This window comes from Aquarana catesbeiana, linkage group LG01, assembly GCF_042186555.1.
Source record: "Aquarana catesbeiana isolate 2022-GZ linkage group LG01, ASM4218655v1, whole genome shotgun sequence".
In the NCBI taxonomy this organism is placed as follows: domain Eukaryota; kingdom Metazoa; phylum Chordata; class Amphibia; order Anura; family Ranidae; genus Aquarana; species Aquarana catesbeiana.
In genome coordinates this window covers 666,341,151-666,363,854 of record NC_133324.1, presented here as the reverse complement: position 1 = coordinate 666,363,854, position 22,704 = coordinate 666,341,151, and the positions used below count along the sequence as shown (strand labels likewise).

Sequence of the window (22,704 nt, the reverse complement as noted above, 5' to 3'; positions counted from 1 at the left end):
TTTTACAGTAGGGTTTCTATAGGTAAATATAATTAAATTTCAAATATTAAACATTGGGTTTACGTAAACCAAAATTAAAGATATATATCATTTCCTTAGTTACTTTTGTAGGTATTTAAATGATTTATACCTACTATACATATTGTTTACAAGTAGAGTGTATATAGGTCAAATAAATTCTGATAATGAGCTTTAATCGTAAGGTGGAGAAAAGGAAAGAAAAAGAAGAAAAAGGGTTGAAAGGTAGAGGTATGGTCCACAAGGTTGTCCCGCCCGTCAGTTTATTATTCTTTTTAGTTCTCTTTGAAGCCTTAGAATGGGTGTCTCTGTAAGTCATTTAATCTGTTACCATGGCAACAGGACAGAGTCATTGAAGTTTGACAGGAACTGTTGTTTTATCCAAGGATGCCAAAGTTTTTCAAATTTTGGAATTTGATTTTGATCGATGGCTACCATCTTAGCATGGGACATTGTATTATTCATTCTGTGAATTGTTTCTGCTAGTACCAATGTAGGAGATTTCCATGCCTTGGCCACTGTTTGTTTTGCAGCCGTTATTAGTTGGATCATAAGTTTGAATTGAGAGAGTGTTAACCATTCCGGTTTTAGATTAAGTAAAGTTAAATATGGATCTGGTTGTATTATTTTTTTAAATATTTTAGATGCAATCACGAAGACTTCCTTCCAGAAGGTTTGGATTACTGGGCACGTCCACCATATGTGTAAATATGTGTCTATTTCTGGGCATCCTCGAAAACAAAGAGCTGAGGTATTAGGTGAATATTTTGCCACTCTAGCGGGTACAAGGTACCAGCGAGTTAGGACTTTATAATTTGTCTCCAGTGCTAAGATGTTGGGTGAAGATGACTTAGATGTGAGCCATATGTTAGACCAGTCCGTGTCTTCTAAAGTTCGTCCCAGGTCCTCCTCCCACCTCTGAACGTAAGAGGGTCTATTAAGATTTGCTACTCCATATAATTGATTATAAAGTGATGAAATTGTACCTTTAGCAAATGGATCTTTTGTACAGATTGATTCAAAAATGGATAATTGGGATAATGGTGTATCCCCCTTTAGGAATGGTGTATAGAAATTTTTGATTTGGAGATATCTAAATATCTCAGAGTTTGGTAGATCATATTTTTCTCTAAGCGATGGGAATGAAAGGAATGATTTAGATGCTATGAAGTCATTTAGTGTCTGAATGCCTGATGTTGTCCAAGCTTTAAAAGAATTTGGGTAGATCCATGCCGGATAAAAGGCCGGATTTCTGATAAAAGAAAGGAGAGGATTGTGTGGAGATTGTAACTGATATTTGGTTTTTAGTTTATCCCAGAGAGATAAGAAGTGTTTAGTTATGGGATTATGAATTTTAAAGCGGTCTTTAGGATCAAGCCATAATAAATTTGATATTAATAGAGGGTCATTTTCTGAAGCCTCTATAAATACCCATAATGGGATTTCCTGTTTTGCATGGTATTTGGTCAGACTGGCCAAATGTGCTGCTCTGTAGTAGTTAGTAAAATTAGGGTATCCCAGGCCTCCTTTATTTTTGGGAAGATGTAGTGTGTGTATAGGTATACGTGGTTTAGAAGAGCCCCATATAAACGAAGTTGCTCTTTTTTGTACTATTCTCAAAAAATAGGAAGGAATTGGAATAGGGAGGACTCTGAATAGATAAAGCAATTTGGGTAGAATAGTCATTTTGATTGCATTAATCTTCCCTATCCAGGATAAAGGAAGTTGCGACCATTGTTTTATTAGATTTGTGATCTGTCTTAATACAGGAGGATAATTGGTTGAGAATAAGTCAGAATGAGATGCTGTTAAATGAATTCCAAGATATGGGATTGATTTTTCTGCCCATGTGAATGGGAGTGCAGCCCTAGCCGGGATCAATTCCATGTTTGTGAGTGAAATATTAAGCATTAGGCATTTCTTAGGATTAATCATAAGGCCGGATAGGGCTGCAAATCCATCAAGAGCTGGTATTAAGTTAGGACCAGAGACCTGTGGTGATGATAGAAAAAGTAATATATCGTCTGCAAATATACATAATTTGTGTGTAATACCTCCTACTTCAATGCCAGTTATAGTTTGGTTTATTCTGATGTATTGGGCCATGGGTTCGAGTATAAGGGCAAATAATAAGGGAGATAATGGGCAACCCTGTCGGGTACCTCTTTCGATATTAAAGGCTTCAGATTTGTATCCAGCATATTTTATATAGGCTTTGGGTTTATTATATAATGCTTTGATCCATGTTAAAAAGTGGGGTCCAAAACCCCATTTTTGTAATGAATATTGCATATATTGCCAGGATACTGTGTCAAATGCCCTCTTAATATCGAGAGATAGAAAACATAAAGGGATTTTCTGTTTTTTAGCAATATGTGCCAATAACACTGCCCTGCGTATATTATCGCCTGCCTGTCTATTTGGCATGAAGCCTACTTGATCTCTATGTATTAATTTTCCTATAATGCTATTAAGGCGTTTTGCTATTATTTTTGCTAATAATTTAATATCGAGGTTTAACAGAGAGATAGGCCGATAATTCACACAGGAAGTATCATCAGAAAGGGGTTTTGGGATCATACAAACAATTGCCATTAGTGTTTCTTGCCGAAAAGAATGTCCATCTAGAAGTTTGTTAAACGTTTCAGTGAGAATGGGAGAGAGTATTTCTGAGAATGTTTTATAGTATAATGCCGCGTACACACGGTCGGACTTTTCGTCTACAAAAGTCCGACAGCCTGTCCGACAGACTTCCTGCGGACTTTCGGCGGACTTGCAGCAGACTTTCTAACGAACGGACTTGCCTACACACGACCACACAAAAGTCCGACGGATTCGTACGTGATGACGTACACCGGACTAAAATAAGGAAGTTCATAGCCAGTAGCCAATAGCTGCCCTAGCATGGGTTTTTGTCCGTCGGACTAGCACACAGACGAGCGGATTTCGGGGTCCGTCGTAGTTACGACGTAAAGATTTGAAGCATGTTTCAAATCTAAAGTCCGTCGGATTTGAGGCTGAAAAAGTCTGCTGAAAGTCCGGAGAAGCCCACACACGATCGGATTACCAGCCAGCTTTAGTCCGTCGGCGTCCGTTGGACTTTTGTAGACGAAAAGTCCGACCGTGTGTACGCGGCATAAAGCCGAGTAGCCGTCTGGGCCTGGTCTTTTGTTAAGTTTTAGGTCTTTTATGGCGTTAGCAACTTCATCTATAGTTATAGGCTCATCCAAACTGCTTTTTTGATTCTGAGATAACTCAGGTAAGGTTATTTTTGAGAAGAAGGATTCAGCCTCTGTAGGATTAAATTCATTGTTTGTCTTATATAAAGTTGCGAGATGTGAGTGAAATTTATGGACTATTTTAACTGGATTACAAGTGTAAACATTTTTTGATAATTTCAAACGTATTGGTTTGAAAGATTTGTTAGTTGAATTTAATGCCCGAGCCAAATATGTACCTGGTTTGTTTGTATTCATGTAGAAATTGTGTTTGGAGCGTTTGAGGGATTTATCAACTGACTCAGTGAGAAATAGATCGTATTCCAATCTAGATTTTTCCAGATGAGATTTTGTACTCTGAGATGGATTATCTTGAAATGATATGTAGGCTGCATTAAAATTAAGTTCTAGTTTTTTTGCTAGATTTTTGCGTTCCCGTTTAAATAGTGCCATTTGTCTTTGTATTGTACCACGCAAGACAGGCTTATGAGCTTCCCACAGTGTTATTGGGGAGATGTCTGTTGTATTATTAATTGATATGTATTCCTTTAAAGCTTGTTCAATGGCCATCTGATGTAGTGGGTGTTTGAGCATTATGTCCGGTAAGTACCACGTTGGGTCATGCGCTTTTGGTATGGCTGAGGCTATAGTAGTGTATACTGCATTATGGTCAGACCACGGAATCGGAATTATATCTGATGCAATAATTTCTGGTATCATTCCTATTGTTAGAAAAATATGATCTATTCTGGTGAAGGTTTGATGAGGGTGCGAGAAATAAGTGAATTTCTTTTGCATTGGGTTACTTTCTCTCCACGAATCTACCAGATTGTATTTGGAAAGAAGTTGAGAAAAAGGTAATCTAGAGGTTATTTTGGATGGTGTAAAAGGTGATTTATCTAGAAATGGGAGGAGGACCTGGTTCGAATCCCCACACATTATCACTGTTCCTATTTTGTGTGTATTAATCACTTGTAATATATGTGAGAGGAATGGTGTAGGTTGTTTGTTAGGAGCGTAGTAGGAAATCACCGTGATTGCTGTATCCATTATATAACCCATGAGTATCAGGTATCTACCTTCTGGGTCTTTAATTTCTGATGATAAGGTGAATGGTGTGGATCGGTGAAATGCAATTAGAGTTCCCCTTTGCTTGGTACAGGCAGAAGCCGTGTAAATTTGTTGATAATAAGGAGAAATATATTTTGGAGTAGAATCTTTGGTGAAGTGTGTTTCTTGGAGGCATACTATGTGAGCCTTCTTGTTATGGAAAGTACGGAAGGCTTTGGTCCTTTTTTGAGGGACATTTATTCCCTGAACATTCAGGGAAAGTATATTCAGTGGTGCCATGGCAATAGATCAAATAGTTTTGACTTACTTTTTGTTATGCAGAGCTGACTGCGCAGATCAACCTGTGTGGACTGAAGAGATGAATAGATAGAAAAGAAACCAGTGAATTCTGGAGTAAAGAGTAAACAAAAAACATATGAGATTAAATGATACATTGTATAAATTATTTTTTGCAAGTAATCACAATTTACCCGTGAAAGAGAATAAATATCTCTCTCAGGGGAATAAGTGCCTTCGTCACACTCCCGCATAATATGGTTGGGAGAATGAGGAGGGCTAATGGGGGTACACGGATCTTCCGCTTACAGGAGAGAAGTGCTATGTCAAAAGACATCAAAATGATGTTTCATTAATTGGAGTGCAGAATATAGTTTTTGTTGAAATTATTTATTCCAGGGTGGTTGTATATGGTTAGTCTTGCCCTAGGCTAAATAATTCAGTTAGAAAGGTACTGTTAATAACTTTGGTATTGATGAAGATAGTTTGAATTATTTTGGGATTTTAACCCTTTTAGAGTAAACAATTTCATATTTTATTCATATGCAACTGTTTAGATATGTTAACTCATAAAATTGAGGTTGTATTGCTTCAGATTAGAATAAACAAAAACATAATTCTAGGAACTAGTTAGGTAATAATATATTTGTTTTAAGAAAAGAAAGAAAAAGCTTCCATTACTTCTGGATTATTGAACATATTTGTCCTAAAAAGTAATAAATCTATTGTTATTACCTGATAATATATAACTGAACAAGAATTTCCTTATTTCACTTATATATTCTAAGGCTATATGAATCAGAAGTAATAAGAAATATAACTGGAATGTAACATGATCCCACACAGTGTGTGACTATCAGAATGCAGTTACATTCAGTTATAAATACAGGTTTTTTTATAGAGAACCATCTCTTAGTATAATAAATGAAGAGATATCAGGAATTAGGATGTCAGTCCATTGAATCTTCTTGGTCCATGGATGATGTGGCATAACGGCCTCTTTTGTGAGAATGATGATTCCCATTTTGTTCTGAAATTTTCTGGGTGCTGCCTGAAGGTGAAGATGATGTCATTCTTCTGAGTGTGGGAGTGTTGCTGCTTGTGGGTTCTGTCAGATTTAATTTTAAAAGGGTTTGTTGTAGTTCATCTGCTGATCTGCTTCTGTAAATTGTACCTTGGTAGTTAAATCTGACTGAAAAGGGGATGCCCCATTGATACATAATGTTGTGGCGTTGCAGTTCCATTAGTTGGGGTTTCATGGATCGTCTTTTAGTAATAGTAAGTTGGGATAGGTCAGCAAAAATTTGATAATTGTGTCCTTGAAAATTAAGTTCCTTTTTTTCTCTTGCAGCAATTAGTATTTGTTCTTTCGTTCTGTAATAATGAAATTTTGTGATTATATCCCGTGGGGGTCCATCTTTCTTTTTGGCTGTGAGGGCTCTGTGTACTCTGCCCCGTTCTAAACGTTCAATAGGGATATCTGGCTTTAGTTCTTGTAATAGAGCAGTAATAGTAGATTGCAGGTCTGTCACAGTTTCAGGTATTCCCCTTATGCGCAAGTTTGAACGTCTGGCTCTATTTTCGTAATCTTCGAGCTTAGTTTGAAGTATTAAATTCTCTTTTTTTAATTGTTCCAATTCTGTTATATTTTCTTGGGTTGTAATTTCAATTTCATCCATTTTTATTTCTAGGGCTGCGGTGCGGTTTCCCAGCTCTCTTATTTCTTTGGTTAGGCTTTTTGTTATTTGGTCTGAGGTTTGTTTTAAAGCCTTATGAAGCATCTTTTCAAATTGTAATAATATTACTGGGGATGCTGAGGAGGTTTGTGGAGAAGTTTGTGAGAGGATTTGTTCTGTATCTGACTCAAATGGAGAGTCTTGCTGTGACATTTTCTGTCTGTGAGAGCGCCCTGATGCTGTATCTTGTGAGGTGACTGGAGCTGCTTCAGCTGCAGTGAGTGCCTGTGAGCTCTTTGTGAGGTGATTTTTATTTCTGCCACAGTTTCCTCCCAGTACCATATTTCCTGCCCAAACTTTCACAGTTTGTTCCCAGGGGCAAAAAGGTTCAAATGGATACCTTTTGAGCCTGCAGGCTCCGCTTTGTCCTTCTCTTCTCTCCTCAGCGGTGTGGAGCTCTAACAATGCATGTCTGCTCCGCTAGGCTCCCTGTTTCAATATTTCTTGACTAATGAGATCTCCAAGAGCTAATTGGAGTGAGGTGTCAGCCAACTGGAGTCCAATCAATGAGATGAGATTGGAGGTGTTGGTTACAGCTGCTCTGCCCTATAAAAAACACACACCAGTTCTGGGTTTGCTTTTCAAAAGAAGCATTGCCTGATGCGAATGATGCCTCGCACAAAAGAGCTCTTAGAAGACCTACGATTAAGAATTGTTGACTCGCATAAAGCTGGAAAGGGTTATAAAGGTATCTCCAAAAGCCTTGCTGTTCATCAGTCCATGGTAAGACAAATTGTCTATGAATGGAGAAAGTTCAGCACTGCTGCTACTCTCCCGAGGAGTGTGCGTCCTGTAAAGATGATTGCAAGAGCACAGCGCAGACTGCTCAATAAGGTGAAGAAGAATCCTAGAATGTCAGCTAAAGACTTACAAATGTCTCTGGCGTATGCTAACATCCCGAATCTACGATTCGTAAAACACTAAACAAGAATGGATTTCATGGGAGGATACCACAGAGGAAGCCACTGCTGTCCAAAAAAAACATTGCTGCACGTTTACAGTTTGCACAAGAGCACCTGGATGTTCCACAGCAGTACTGGCAAAATATTCTGTGGACAGATGAAACCAAAGTTGAGTTGTTTGGAAGAAACACACAACACTATGTGTGGAGAAAAATGGGCACAGCACACCAACATCAAAACCTCATCCCAACTGTAATGTATGGTGGTGGGGGCATCATGGTTTGGGGCTGCTTTGCTGCATCAGGGCCTGGACGGATTGCTATCATCGAAGGAAAAATGAATTCCCAAGTTTATCAAGACATTTTGCAGGAGAACTTAAGGCCATCTGTCCACCAGCTGAAGCTCAACAGAAGATAGGTGTTGCAACAGGACAACGACCCAAAGCATAGAAGTAAATCAACAACAGAATGGCTTAAACAGAGGAAAATACACCTTCTGGAGTGGCCCAGTCAGAGTCCTGACCTCAACCTGATTGAGATGCTGTGGCATGACCTCAAGAAAGCGATTCACACCAGACATCCCAAGAATATTGCTGAACTGAAACAGTTCTGTAAAGAGGAATGGTCAAGAATTATTCCTGACTGTTGTGCACGTCTGATCTGCAACTACAGGAAACGTTTGGTTGAAGTTATTGCTGTCAAAGGAGGTTCAACCAGTTATTAAATTCAAAGGTTCACATACTTTTTCCACCTGCACTGTGAATGTTTACATGGTGTGTTTAATAAAAACATTGTAACATTTAATTCTTGTGTGTTATTAGTTTAAGCAGACTGTGACTGTCTATTGTTTTGACTTAGATGAAGATCAGATCACATTTTATGACCAATTTGTGCAGAAATCCATATCATTCCAAAACGGTTCACATACTTTTTATTGCAACTGTAAATATAAAAATATAACACTGGACTTATATATAATTATATATATATATATATATATATATATATATATATATATATATATATATATATATATATATATATATATATATATATATATATATATATATATATATAATTATATGTGGATTTAACTGGCCACGGCCTTTTATTATAGGTATATATAATATATATACTAACCGTATATTATCAAATACCGATATTAATATACAAACAACAACAACACATTTTTTAGCTTAGTTATTAAAGCTCAAGCTAATAAAACAATAACATAAAGTCCCTTTTCAAAGAAAAGGACAAAAACCTCATAATATGAGCCGCGACATGGGAGGAAGGGCGGGATGTGCTTCCTTCTTCTGATCCCGCTGACTGTGCTGCTAATGACATATTTTTCTTTCTTTTATAGATCCCTACTTGTGCCAGGACCGTTGCAGACCTCATAAGCCATTCAAAGGTAAATAATAAAAACTGCCAAAAACTGGTTTAAACAGTAATTTAATTGTCTACCAGCATCCCATATGTGGTGGGAGGGGACATTTATGGCCCCTCCCCCCACTTTTATGGTGTGCTAGGCAGAACTTTTCAAAAAAACTTTAACATATAAATGTAAATATATAACACTGGACTCATATATATGTGTGGATTTAACTGGCCGCGGCCTTTTATTATAGGTATATATAATATATATATTAACAACAAACAATAATAACACTTTTTTTTAGCTTAGCTATTAAAGCTCAAGCTAATAAAACAATAACATAAAGTCCCACACGCCGAGCTTATTCACAATAAGCACGGCACCCCAACTGGCCCATGGCCAATTCCAAAAAAGAGTCTATAAGAGCAGCGCTAAAATAGATGATCTTAAGAGGAAGAGTCCGAGGTAAAGGGAGGAATGTTCCAGTCACCAGTAGAAGTGCATGGATGTGGAAGCACACAACACCACGTGGTAAAGTATTCTGCTTACCAGAAAGCAAAAAAAACTAGGCGTGTAATTTTATCCACGGCTCATCCAGCATGTCGGCCTCCACAATACACCCTCAAGGATTGGAACAGCAATATCCAGATAACATTCACAACCGATAGATGCTTGTCTGTCCAACAGAATGTCATGGCTTTGTTGAAGAGCAGAGGCTTCACTATTGGTCGCTTATGTTTCTTTCATTGAGCATGGCTGATCGGTTTGCTGAGAGCCTGTATTATTGATGTGAATCCCTGGAGAAGTTATATCGGTTGTGAATGTTATCTGGATATTGCTGTTCCAATCCTTGAGGGTGTATTGTGGAGGCCGACATGCTGGATGAGCCGTGGATTAAATTACACGCCTAGTTTCTTTTGCTTTCTGGTAAGCAGAATACTTTACCACGTGGTGTTGTGTGCTTCCACATCCATGCACTTCTACCGGTGACTGGAACATTCCTCCCTTTACCTCGGACTCACTATCTTAAGATCATCTATTTTAGCGCTGCTCTTATAGACTCTTTTTTGGACTTTATGTTTGGTGATCAACAAACTCTGCTGGCTGCTTTTTATTGAATAGCGCAGCCAATTCCACACAAGACTGTAAATTCATATTCAGGATGTCCAGTGCAATATCAGACAAGTGGATTTCGTCAGGATGGTAAAAACCCAGAATACCACTCTCCAAATCCACATGTCTGTAAGATATTCCATTTAAAACAGGCATAAACTTAGCCACAGCTCTATTAACATTCTTACGGATTTTGTCAAAATGCTTCCATTCGGGGGAAAGCCAACTCAAACGAGGAATAATCTCAGTGAAGACTATAAGTGAAGTAGTACTTCACCTACTTCAGAGAAGTACATTATGAATGCACAACAAATCAGATTTAACACAGGAGATTATGTCTAAAGTCTTGCGGAGAACAAAGTCATTTCCCGCCAAATGGAAGATAACATCAGGAACAGGCCATTTTAAATACAATAAAGATAACACTTTACGCAATTCAGTCCATTTTAAGCCCGTACCAATATAAGGTAAAGCGAGATGTAGGTAGCTCTAGATTACTACCATAACAACGAAGTTCAGCTCTTCTATAAGCCCAGTGTAAGTAAGAATGTCCGACGATCCAAATAAAAAATGGAGAATCTGAAATTCAAATAAAAACATTAGGACGAACATAAGAACTATAGCATTTGGTTTCCACCTGCCAATATTTTTTAATAACAGATTCTGAAAAACCTAAATTCGCAACAGTAGTTGCAGTGCCAATATGGAAAAGTGTGAGGAAATTGGAAGATGGTCAAGCTTTAAATTATGTATACATCTTTTCAAAACAGCCATAAATTTATAAATCGTCAAAGGATCACCATTCGCATGAATAAGGAATTGTTTATCAAGAGGTGGTCGTAACGCTAAGTAATTCTGAGTCAGAGACACTGCACATATAGACATATCCATGTGTTTGTGGACAGTAATCCAACTTCCTCAACCAAATCGATCATTTTTACTCTTGCGTAACAACATACGAAGAACCCCGGAATGGAGAACAACAGAAGAAAGCAGATGACCCAAACCAGCTGTTTGATTAGGAGGAAGCAGTTCAGAGATCCTGTAAGCGCCATAGAAACATAAGCAAAAAGACAGTTTAAAAAATAATGCTTCAAATTGCAAAAAACACACTACTTCAGTAGCAGAGCATGTCATACCCAATAGATCACTAGTAATAGGTAATCTCCGAACTGGTAAGCTGTGTTTTTTTGAGATAGCCCTTCAAGGCTTGTTTTACTGAAAAAAAACTAGAGCAGGAAGAACAACCTTGTATATTCCTAGAAAAAGACACTCCTGCCAATGTCTTCACAATATGAGAATAATGCCCTGTACACACGATTGGATTTTCCGACGGAAAATGTGTGATAGGACCTTGTTGTCGGAAATTCCGACTGTGTGTAGGCTCCATCACACATTTTCCATTGGAATTTCTGACACGCAAAGTTTGAGAGCTTGCTATAAAATTTTCCGACAACAAAATCCATTATCGGAAATTCCGATTGTGTGTACACAAATCCGACACACAAAGTGCCACGCATGCTCAGAATAAATTAAGAGACGAAAGCTATTGGCTACTGCCCCCTTTATAGTCCCGACGTATGTGTTTTACGTCACCGCGTTCAGAATGATGGGATTTTCCGACAACTTTGTGTGACCATGTGTATGCAAGACAAGTTTGAGCCCACAACCGTCGGAAAAAATCCATGGATTTTGTTGTCGGAATGTCCGATCAATGTCCCATCGTGTGTACGGGGCATAAGAGTTTCCTTTAGCCATCAAGAAAATTAAAAAAGACAATACTAACTCTTCCGTAAAGCAGTCATTAGGCACATTGCGACATTGCTGAAAAGAACACCACATATTCCACGCGGCTTCATAACATGCCCACGTGGATGGAGCCAAAGAATTTTTCGAATAGCAATCTTCACAGAAATCAGATCAGTTTCCATAAATGTGGAGGACACGACTGCCCGATCTCGTCTGCATCCGGAACCAATTCCTGAAATCTGCTCATCTGTTGAAGAGACAATGAGTCAGCAATGAGATTATTAATGCCCCGAACATATTTAGTCTTCAACCAAATATTCAATTCTAAACTGAAACACTAAATAATGAAGAATAGAAATAACCGGAAGCGATTTGGAAACCAGTTAACAGTTAATTGCAAAAACAACCCCTTTATTATCCGAATGCATTCTCTTATTTTTAAACTGTTCATCCCATAATTCTATCCCATAGTTCCATAGAGCTACGATAACAGGAAACAACTCATAAAGTACAATATTATTATTAAAACCCTTATCAATCCAAGAAGAATGCCATCTATTAGCTGACCAGTGACCCTGCCAAAAAGGTCCCATATCCGCAAGCTCCAGAAGCATCTGTTAAAGATTAAGAGCAGATGCGACACAAAAAGGGACTTGCCACAAAGAGCATCCATTAAAAGAATATAAAAACTTGTGCCAAACCAACAAATCAGCACGAATGTCGGCAGTGATCCTAATAAAATGTCTAGGAGATTTAACACCTGAAATAGCTCTATAAAGGCATTTTGAGAAAATTCTTCCCATAGGTATCACTCTAGCAGAAAATGCCAACAAACCTTATAATGACTGAATCGTCTTTAATTGAACCTTCTGTTTAGATAAAATAAAATCTAACGTCAACTTGGTCTTTAAAACTTTTTCTATAGGGAGACGAAATACCATGGCCACAGTGTCAATTTGTATACCAAGAAATTCCAAACACGTGGTCGGGGAAACAGACTTCTCAGGAGCTAGAGGAACCCCCGAATAAATGACAAATCATCTTAAATTCAGTGAAAATATATAAACAACCCAAAGTATCAGCCCTACCTATAAAAAAATCAACCAAATAATGTATACAATTAGAAGAACCCAAACGATAACTATCCATTCTAGAAAAGTAGAAAAAAGCTCAAAATAATGACAGGATATTGAACAACCCATAGGTAAACATTTATCAAAGAAGTATTTGTTATCAAAAACAAAACCCAAAGAATTGAATGCAGACGAACATATCGGCAAAATACAGAATACAGATTTTATGTCAGCTTTTGCCAACAGAGCAGAAGTACCAACAGCTTGGATTTTTATCAAAGCATCCTCAAAGGAGGAATAAGACACAGAGAGAGCCAGGTTCTTTTTTAGGAATAACCCCTAAAGGAAAGACCCTAAAATTAGAAAACGGAGGACGATCAAAGGGGCCGGCAATTTTCCCTTCTTCAAGCTCCTTATAAATTTTAACCCGAACAACATTGCAATGTAAATCAACTGAAGCCAAATTCTTAAAAACAACGCAACCAATACCGGAAAAAGAAGGCAAAATAAAACCATAACGGAAACCATTAATTAGCATGTCCACTTTCTTGCAATCTGGGTACAGAAGAAGCCATGATAACATGTTTACCAATATCATCAGAGTTACCGCTTTTAAGAAAATTATCTCTCAAAGTAGATGGTGTATGTTGAATCAGTTTCTTAAAACAACGAACAGCTGGGTGCGGCCCTGTACAATGAGCACATTCGTGCTTGTATCTACAATTGTTTAGCCATTTACACTGACCTTTGTTAAAATGAAAACATAAACCTTTACAAAAAGGTCCAGCATTTAGCGTAATTGGCTTAATAGATTGTTTCTGTGGCAACAATAGATTTAGCCACAGGCCAACATCCTTCATATCCCATTTTAGAGACTTATGTACAGAAAGCTTTTGCAGAAAAGATTAATCGTAGAAGAACCAGGAAAGACCTGGAAAATTCTTATACGCCTCTAAAATGATTTCTACATGTTGGAATAGACCACTGCATAACTCTGGGCGCCTTTCACCCATAATACTTGCATATATGCAAAAGGCTTGTAACCAATTGTTGAAATTACGAGGAATTGACCTGTGCCTTTCATCCTCAAATTTTTCTCCATTCTTTTTTTCAAGCCTATTGTCTTTAATAGAAGGCAATAACAAAAGCAATTCAACATAATCTCCTTTCCATATCTTCTCTTTAATCGCAACATTTAAATGGAAACCTAAAGGTGAAAATTCGCAAGAAAGAACTTCTTTCATACACGATTCAGGTATTAGAGATGCAGCTATATGAGAACGCCCCACAAACATAGCAGGGGCAGACAAAGCAATATTTTGTATTACAAGAGAATCAACAGCATTATGTAAATTATCTCTCCATACAGAGGCTAGTCCAGCCTGATTAGGTGGTTGAGGCAAAACAGAGGAAGCAGGCAATAATTTAGATAATAAATTTGACATAGACAAGGCAAATTCTTGTAAAATCGAGGCATCAAAAGCAGTGGCAGCCCGTGCATTGAGGGCACACAGGTGCCGCCCCCCCCTTCCTTGCCGCCGCCTCCCTATCCATGCGCCCGGCCCCTTTCAGGATGCCGGACACATGGATTCCTATGGCGGGGGTGGGAGGGGTTTTTTTTTTAAGCACGTGATTAAAGCCAGAGGCTCTAAACGGCTTAAAAAAAGGGTGGGCTTGGGGCACAGAGAGTGCGCCCTGATCCCACCCAATTGTGTGACCATAGCGAATGAATTTTCGCTATCTTCATACTACAGTGCCTCCCCTCCAATCAGGAGGCAGGTTTCCCGATTGGCCAAAGCGCCAGGCAAACCTATTGGATGCCTAGTGGCGCTTTGGCAAGCGGAGGAAGCATGAGAGGAGCAGACACCTCCGCTGCTGCTGCTGCCCGAGTGTGGAGGAGAGGAGGAGAGTGGAGACACAAAGGATGCTCTTCAGGTAAGTGCCGGACCTCCCGTGAGGGTGGGGGGGGTCTAGAGCTGCAAGCCCTGCGTGGGGGGGGGGTGCAAGTGCCAGCTGCGAGCCCCGAAGGGAGGTGTGCAAGTGCCAGCAGCTGTGAGCCCGAGGGGGGGGGGGGGGAGGAGGGTGTGTGTGTGCAAGTTCAAATTTTTTTTTTTTGCCAGGGTTCTTTCAAAGTTTAGAAAATAGCTTTGCAAAAGTAAATTTGTCATGAGCGTAAGTAATTTAAACTGAACATGTGATAACAACTTTGTAAACAGAGGTTACCTTCGGCAGACTGATTAGCAGATTCAGAGATATAGGCAGCTTAAGTCAATGCAAATCTTAACTCTTCCTGTATAAATTGAGTTTGTTTTCACAACTTCCCATCTCCCCAGCCTCTTTATTTGTCCTATGGTGTGATAGGCAGCTTCAATGACCATTATTGAGTGCTGGAGGGCAGGACCAAGCTTGTTTATTTTTTATAGAAAGTCAAGATTTGCCTATAATGATATTTATATTTAGTGATCCAAGCATCTCTCTAGTCAGTTCACACAAAACTTTCAGGTTTTTTTAGATGTCTTTGGAGGAATCACCCTCAGCTTCATGGAGACTGTGATGGGAAAGACCTGGCTTTTAAATTCCCAGATCCACCTGCCATTGCCATTATTAGGAAATCATACACTGCCTGTCAGATATGCATGAATATGACAGATATAGAGAGAGGGTTGAGATTCCTCTTGTTGCCACCCGCATGGGGGGGGTGTTGTTTTGAAAATGCCCCGAGGAGCCACCCGCAGGGGGAGAGGGGTGCTGTGAAAATACCGTGAGAAGACACCCGCGAGGGGGGGGTGCTGTAAGAATGCCGCAAGCCACCCACGGGGCACTTGTGGTGCTGATCTGTATACTATCTGTGGTGCTTTTCTATATACTATCTGTGGTGCTGATCTGTATACTATCTGTGGTGCTGATCTATATACTATCTGTGGTGCTGATCTGTATTCTGTATACTATCTGTGGTGCTGATCTATATACTGTCTGTGGTGCTGATCCAAATACTATCTGTGGCGCTGATCTATATACTATGTGTGATGCTGACCTATATACCATATCTGTAAGGCTGAGCTATATACCCTATCTGTGAGGCTGAGCTGTATACTCTTTCCTGTGATTCTGGGGCTGTACTATGGGTGGAAGCAAGTGCAATACAGGGGACGGAGTGGGTTGCTTCTATAAGGGGTGGGGCTTATGTGAAGTAGGAGGGGTCAAAAAGGAAGGGCGGGGTCTGCCCCCCCATCCTAAAACTTCACCAGCCACAACTGATCAAAAGACTCACCTCTAGACACTTGCAAATTAGACTGCGTAGCATTAACAAGGCCTTGTGGAACTTGATCTCTAACCATGGAATTAGCAGATACATTACTTTGTGCATTGCTGGTTGCTACAGCAATCACATCAACATTAGGCACCTCCACTAACAGCTCTCTGGAAACCGAAGGGTTAACTGCCAATACATCTTCAGCTGAGCATTGAGCAATGTCATCATATACGCTAGTATGTAAAGCTTGTTTTTTACTGCATTTCTTCACACATTTTTTCTTCTTTTCCCCTCTAGCATCCTGAGGTACCGATGGGGACTCAAACCTGCATGGCCTCTTGCAGATCCTCTTCATCAAAGCCGCAGGCCGTACCCTGCATGCGCCATCTTTGGAGACCGGAGAATAGCCGAGATCATCACTGAGAGCTCCGAACCAAGCATAATGTGTTACAGGGTCAATGGGCGGTTCCAAATGGGAGGAAGAGGCCGTCACAGCAGAAGGAAGATCCGGAGGCATAGGTGGAAGGACATCCATAGGAGGGCCATGGATGAACGAAGGATGTGGAGACACTTGAGTAGCCTGATGGGAAGCCATGAATGTTGTAGATGAAGGGGGAGGTAAAGAGAGACACAACCGAAGCCACCGTTCTCCGTCATCGGATCCGGCCCGCTCCATCATCTGGTGCAGCAACGATTCCATGGTATAGCCGCAGATGTGTTTCCTTCTTCTGATCCCGCTGACTGTGCTGCTAATGACGCATTTTTCTTTCTTTTATAGATCCCTACTCATGCCAGGACCTTTGCAGACCTCATAAGCCAATCAAAGGTAAGTAATGAAAACTGCCAAAAACTGGTTTAAATAGTAATTTAATTGTCTACCAGAATCCCATATGTTGTGGGCGGGGACAATTCTTGCCCCCCCCCCCACTTTTATTCTCTTACTTCCTGTTGAGTCTACAGGACAGTAAGTGAAAGGAAATTGAGACACAGATGGCAAAATAGTGGTTTTAACTCTCCCCTACTCTATCCAAAATGAAAAAAATAAAAAATTTTTGGCTTAAATATTAATATTATTATTATAGGTACAGGATTTATTACAATACAGTCCAATACAGAATGAATAGGAGGGCCTTGCTCATGGAGTTTACAATCTAAAGGAAGGGGGAGGTAATACAAAAGGTAATAGCTGCGGGGATGATCTGATGGAGGTGACTCAAGTACAGTTTTTAGGTGAAGGTGTGGTAGGCTTCCTTGAATAAGTGAAATTTCAAGGATCGGTGGGGGGGGCTTAAGGGACAGATGCCCTATTCACTGTAGGAAGGAGGGCACATGTGAAGTGCCGGCAGTGTGCTGATAAAATCTTTCTGCTGGAATGCAGAGCTGCCTGCAACGATGTACCGAGTGAGCTCCTACACCCGACACAAGCATAGGACCCGGTGTCGGCTGAGATCTGAACTCAGCCTTTTTCACTCCAGCTCCTCCCAGTCGCTGCCCCTCCATTCCTCTGCATTCCAGCTCCTCCCGGTCTCTGCCCCTCCAGCCCTCTGCACTCCAGCTCCTCCCTGTCTCCCTCAGAATGCTATTCACTCCTCATCCACCCCTGTGCATGCCCCCCGGTTTTCTGGGGGAAACCTGTTTTGGTACAACACTGGCCTTCACTTCCCTGTCAGGTGGAGCCGCAGAGTAATCTCCGCCCGATTGACGCTTCCAAGTCCCCGCGAGGCATGACGTCACTAAGAGGCTGGCCGGTAGGCGGGATAGGAGAGGACCATAGAGAGCAGCGCAGTGAGTGCCACCTAGAGGAGGAACCAACCTGGCAGTGCATCAAAGAAGTAAGCAGGGTAGGAGCTAACCAGACATACTGGGGCAGGGAGTTCCAGAGGATGGAAAAGGCTCTGGAGAAGTCCTGGAGGCGAGCTTGGGAGGAGGTAACAAGGGAGCTAGAGAACAGAAGGTCTTGGAAAGAGCGGAGAGGACAGTTTGGGGCGATATCTGCAGATGAGGTTGGTGATGTAGCGGGGACGATGTTGTGTATGGCCTTGTATGTTGTAGTTAGTATTTTGAATTTTGTATGATGGGAAGGGGAAGCCAGTGAAGAGATTGGCAGAAAGGGGCATCAGTCACGGATCTGTTGTTAAGTTGTATTAGTTTAGCAGCAGCATTCATAAGACTGAATGGTGGATGGCCCATGTAATGGTAGGCCAGTGAGGAGGGAATTGCAGTATTTAAGGTGGAAAATAATCTTGGGAGGAGCAGAGAGGATGGTTTGGGCGATATATGCAGATGAGGTTGGTCCAGCCCAGTGCTCCAGTGGGCATGAGAAGGGCAGAGCAGAGAACCGGTGACTGACAGTACCCAGTTCTCTGCAGGCTGAGGACCGAGAGCTGAGCGATCACCCATAGGCTCCCAACCATTGTCGGCGGTCCCCTTTCTCCTTTACGGACGCACAGGAGAGTTGGATCATGTGACCAGAGCAGGCTGAATATAGGTAAGTATTTAGGTACGTCTTTTTTTACACAAGTTAGTTAGTATAGGTGTTCGGAGGGGGGAGGGAGCACTTTTAAGACTAGTTGGGCTTTAGCTGGAATTCTACTTTTTTTTCACGGTCTGATACACACACAGCATCCTTCTCCCCCTATCAGCTTTGCTGAACCACTCCTGCAAAGCTGGTTGTCGGCGTTACAATTATTCCTCCTGCAGTCATCTCCACTGTTTTACAGAGGCTGCTAAAGTACTCTTATGCCGCGTACACACGGTCGGACTTTTCGTCTACAAAAGTCCAACGGACGCCGACGGACTAAAGCTGGCTGGTAATCCGATCGTGTGTGGGCTTCTCCGGACTTTCAGCAGACTTTTTCAGCCTCAAATCCGACGGACTTTAGATTTGAAACATGCTTCAAATCTTTACGTCGTAACTACGACGGACCCCGAAATCCGCTCGTCTGTGTGCTAGTCCGACGGACAAAAACCCATGCTAGGGCAGCTATTGGCTACTGGCTATGAACTTCCTTATTTTAGTCCGGTGTACGTCATCACGTAGGAATCCGTCGGACTTTTGTGTGGTCGTGTGTAGGCAAGTCCGTTCGTTAGAAAGTCTGCTGCAAGTCCGCCGAAAGTCCGCCGGAAGTCTGTCGGACAGGCTGTCGGACTTTTGTAGACGAAAAGTCCGACCGTGTGTACGCGGCATTAGTCACTAGAGTCTGCACCCTTGCATGTTATTTCTGAATCCTACTTGCTTCACCCAATTACTGCATTCCTCTTTGCGTCAGCCAGAGTTACTTCATCCAGAGTTCTCTTTATTCCATTCAGAGTTTCTTGATACAGAGTCCACTTTGCTCCATCCAGAGTTACATCATCCAGAATCCTCTTTGCTCCATCCAGATTTACTTCATCCGGAATCCTCTTTTGCTTCATCCAGAATTACCTCCTCCATAGTTACTTTACCCAGAGTCCTCTTTTGCTCCATTCACAACTACTTCATCCAGATACATCCAAATTTCCGGATAACCAAAAATTTGTCCAAATTTACAATCGGTCTGAAACAAATTGCACGTGTCGCTGGTTGTGCTGCTGGTGTCCGCTGAAACTGAGTGTTTTGTTTGAGATGGGTAATGTGCTGATAATGGCTGAAAAGTTCCTGATAAATATACAGTAAAAATTGGCAAAACCAATGAATCTCTGGACCCCCTTGCGATCTGCTGGAGTAGGCCAGTCAAGAATGGCACAAACTTTCTGTGGGTTCATTGAGATGCCTGAGGTTGAGATAAGCAGTCCCAAGAAGTGGATTGTATCTTTCCCAAACTTGCATTTCTCAGCTTTAGCATACAACTGGTGTTCCCATAGACGGTTGACCTTTTTAACCTGTACTCGGTGTTCTTCCAGGGATGGAGAAACAAATTGAAGATCTCATCAAGGTAGATAATCATAAAAAGATCAAGAAAGTCACTAAAGATATTATTTGAGGATTATGTGCCTGTAACCATGGAATAACCAGAATGTCAGGAAATAAAGGTGATGAAATATTGTCCACGTTCAGGTACTCAACATAGCCAATAGAAGTTACAGCTAACAATGGGAAGGTTTTGTGAGTGATTGGGCCTGACCTAGGGTTTGAACCGTTGGCCAGATGGATTTTCAGATGTTGTGCCTTGGTTTGTAATGGGATTTGATGTTGCTTGGCAAAGGTACAGTCCGTAAAACAGCTACATGCCCTGGAATCGATAATTGCCTGAGTTTGAATACACCTTCCAGGCAGCTGTAGAGAAAGAGGTAATATGAGATGAGTTGAGTTACTTTTTACAAGGTTGCTTGAAGTGCCAGCAGACCTACGAGGTCTTGCAGGGCAGGGAACCACAGTAAAAGCATAGGTTGTTCTGCCGGCAACAACAATTTTCTTTAGGAGGAAGAGGTAAGCAGATTAGTCTCAATTGCATGGGTTCCACTGTAGAGGAAGGCAGCCTTGGAGCTGGAGCTGGTGGCAAAGGAGCAGCTGGTACTTGTGGCAACGTCTGGGTGGGTTGCGAATTGCTGGATCTTTCCGCTCACCTCTTTTGGATCCTGTGATTAAGTTGCATAGTGAGCTGGATTAGATCTGAGAGTGAGATCTGTGGATATAATCTGGCAAGCTCGCCATAAGAGTCTTTGAAAGTGCCAGGCGGAACTAGCACCACAAAGCTGTCCTTCCATGCTGTGTCAGGAACTCCATTTGCAGAATTTGACCACAAAAGCTGACATCCTTGTTGGAGGGTCCCCTGTGGAGGATTGTTGGAAGTCATCATAGATCTGGGCCATAGCCTTGAAGAAGAAGCAAACTGACTTTAGGACAGGACTAATCTGCTCGAAGAGACGATGAGCCCAAGGCTATGGTTCCTCCAGCAGCAAGGAAATAATGAAGCCCACCTTGCTGGATTCAGCAGAGAAAGTTTACAGTTGTAACATAAAATAGAGCTGCCATGCTTTATGGAATGCCAAAATTTAATGTGGTCATCTGAGAATCAAGAACGTCCAGCTTCTGTCAAAGAAGCATGCCAAAAAAACATCTGCCGATCGGCATCCAATCAGCGTTTTCAGGCAATGGCTGCGAGCGCTGACCAATGTGTTATGGGTCAGTCCCCCTGTCAGAATGCAATAGCTCAGAGTAAGATCAATTTATTAACATCGGATAGCTCCTCCCGAGCTCCTCAGTTTTTTTCATTCATTCCGCTGGGTTGAATGAAAAAAAAAAACTGATAGTGTGTACCAAGCGTTAAGCTGGAGATATACCCCTTAACCACTTGAGCCCCGGACCATTATGCTGCCTAAGGACCAGAGGTCTTTTTCCAATTTGGCACTGCATCGCTTTAACTGCTAATTGCGCGGTCATGCAATGCTGTACCCACAAATAGAGCTTTCTTTTGATGGTATTTGATCACCTCTGCGGTTTTTATTTTTTGCGCTATAAACGGAAAAAGACCGAAAATTTTGAAAAAAAATGATATTTTCTACTTTTTGTTATAAAAAAAATCCAATAAACTCAATTTTAGTCATACATTTAGGCCAAAATGTATTCGGCCACATGTCTTTGGTAAAAAAAAAGTCAATAAGCGTATATTTATTGGTTTGCGCAAAAGTTATAGCGTCTACAAACTAGGGTACATTTTCTGGAATTTACACAGCTTTTAGTTTATGACTGCCTATGTCATTTCTTGAGGTGCTAAAATGGCAGGGCAGTACAAAACCCCCCCAAATGACCCCATTTTGGAAAGTAGACACCCCAAGGAAATTGCTGAGAGGCATGTTGAACCCATTGAATATTTATTTTTTTTGTCCCAAGTGATTGAATAATGACAAAAAAAAAAAAAAAAAATTTACAAAAAGTTGTCACTAAATGATATATTGCTCACACAGGCCATGGGCCTATGTGAAATTGCACCCCAAAATACATTCAGCTGCTTCTCCTGAGTACGGGGATACCACATGTGTGGGACTTTTTGGGAGCCTAGCCGCGTGCGGGACCCCGAAAACCAATCACCGCCTTCAGGATTTCTAAGGGTGTAAATTTTTGATTTCACTCTTCACTGCCTATCACAGTTTCGGAGGCCATGGAATGCCCAGGTGGCACAAACCCCCCCCAAATGACCCCATTTTGGAAAGTAGACACCCCAAGCTATTTGCTGAGAGGCATATTGAGTCCATGGAATATTTTATATTTTGACACAAGTTGCGGGAAAGTGACACTTTTTTTTTTTTTTTTTGCACAAAGTTGTCACTAAATGATATATTGCTCACACAGGCCATGGGCATATGTGGAATTGCACCCCAAAATACATTTAGCTGCTTCTCCTGAGTATGGTGATACCACATGTGTGGGACTTTTTGGGAGCCTAGCCGCGTACGGGGCCCCGAAAACCAATCACCGCCTTCAGCGTTTTTAAGGGCGTGAATTTTTGATTTTACTCTTCACTGCCTATCATCGTTTCGGAGGCCATGGAATGCCCAGGTGGCACAAACCCCCCCCAAATGACCCCATTTTGGAAAGTAGACACCCCAAGCTATTTGCTGAGAGGCATGGTGAGTATTTTGCAGCTCTCATTTGTTTTTGAAAATGTAGAAAGACAAGAAAAAACATTTTTTTTTTTCTTTTTTCAATTTTCAAAACTTTGTGACAAAAAGGGAGGTCTGCAAAATACTCACTATACCTCTTAGCAAATAGCTTGGGGTGTCTACTTTCCAAAATGGGGTCATTTGGGGGGGGGTTTGTGCCACCTGGGCATTCCATGGCCTCCGAAACTGTGATAGGCAGTGAAGAGTGAAATCAAAAATTCACGCCCTTAGAAAGCCTGAAGGCGGTGCTTGGTTTTCGGGGTCCCGTGCGTGGCTAGGCTCCCAAAAAGTCTCACACATGTGGTATCCCCGTACTCAGGAGAAGCAGCAGAATGT

General features: G+C 41.1%; 1 long non-coding RNA gene across 1 annotated transcript in view; it reads right to left on the bottom strand.

The window, feature by feature from the left end:
• Nucleotides 1–9,634: 9,634 nt before the first annotated feature.
• Nucleotides 9,635–22,704, bottom strand: part of LOC141110617 (uncharacterized) — a 60,100-nt gene continuing 47,030 nt past the window's right edge. The window contains exons 2-3 of the long non-coding RNA XR_012236308.1: nt 11,498–11,707; nt 9,635–10,290 (exon numbers count right to left, since the gene is read on the bottom strand). This is a non-coding gene — a long non-coding RNA (uncharacterized lncRNA). The remainder of the gene's footprint in view (nt 10,291–11,497; nt 11,708–22,704) is intronic.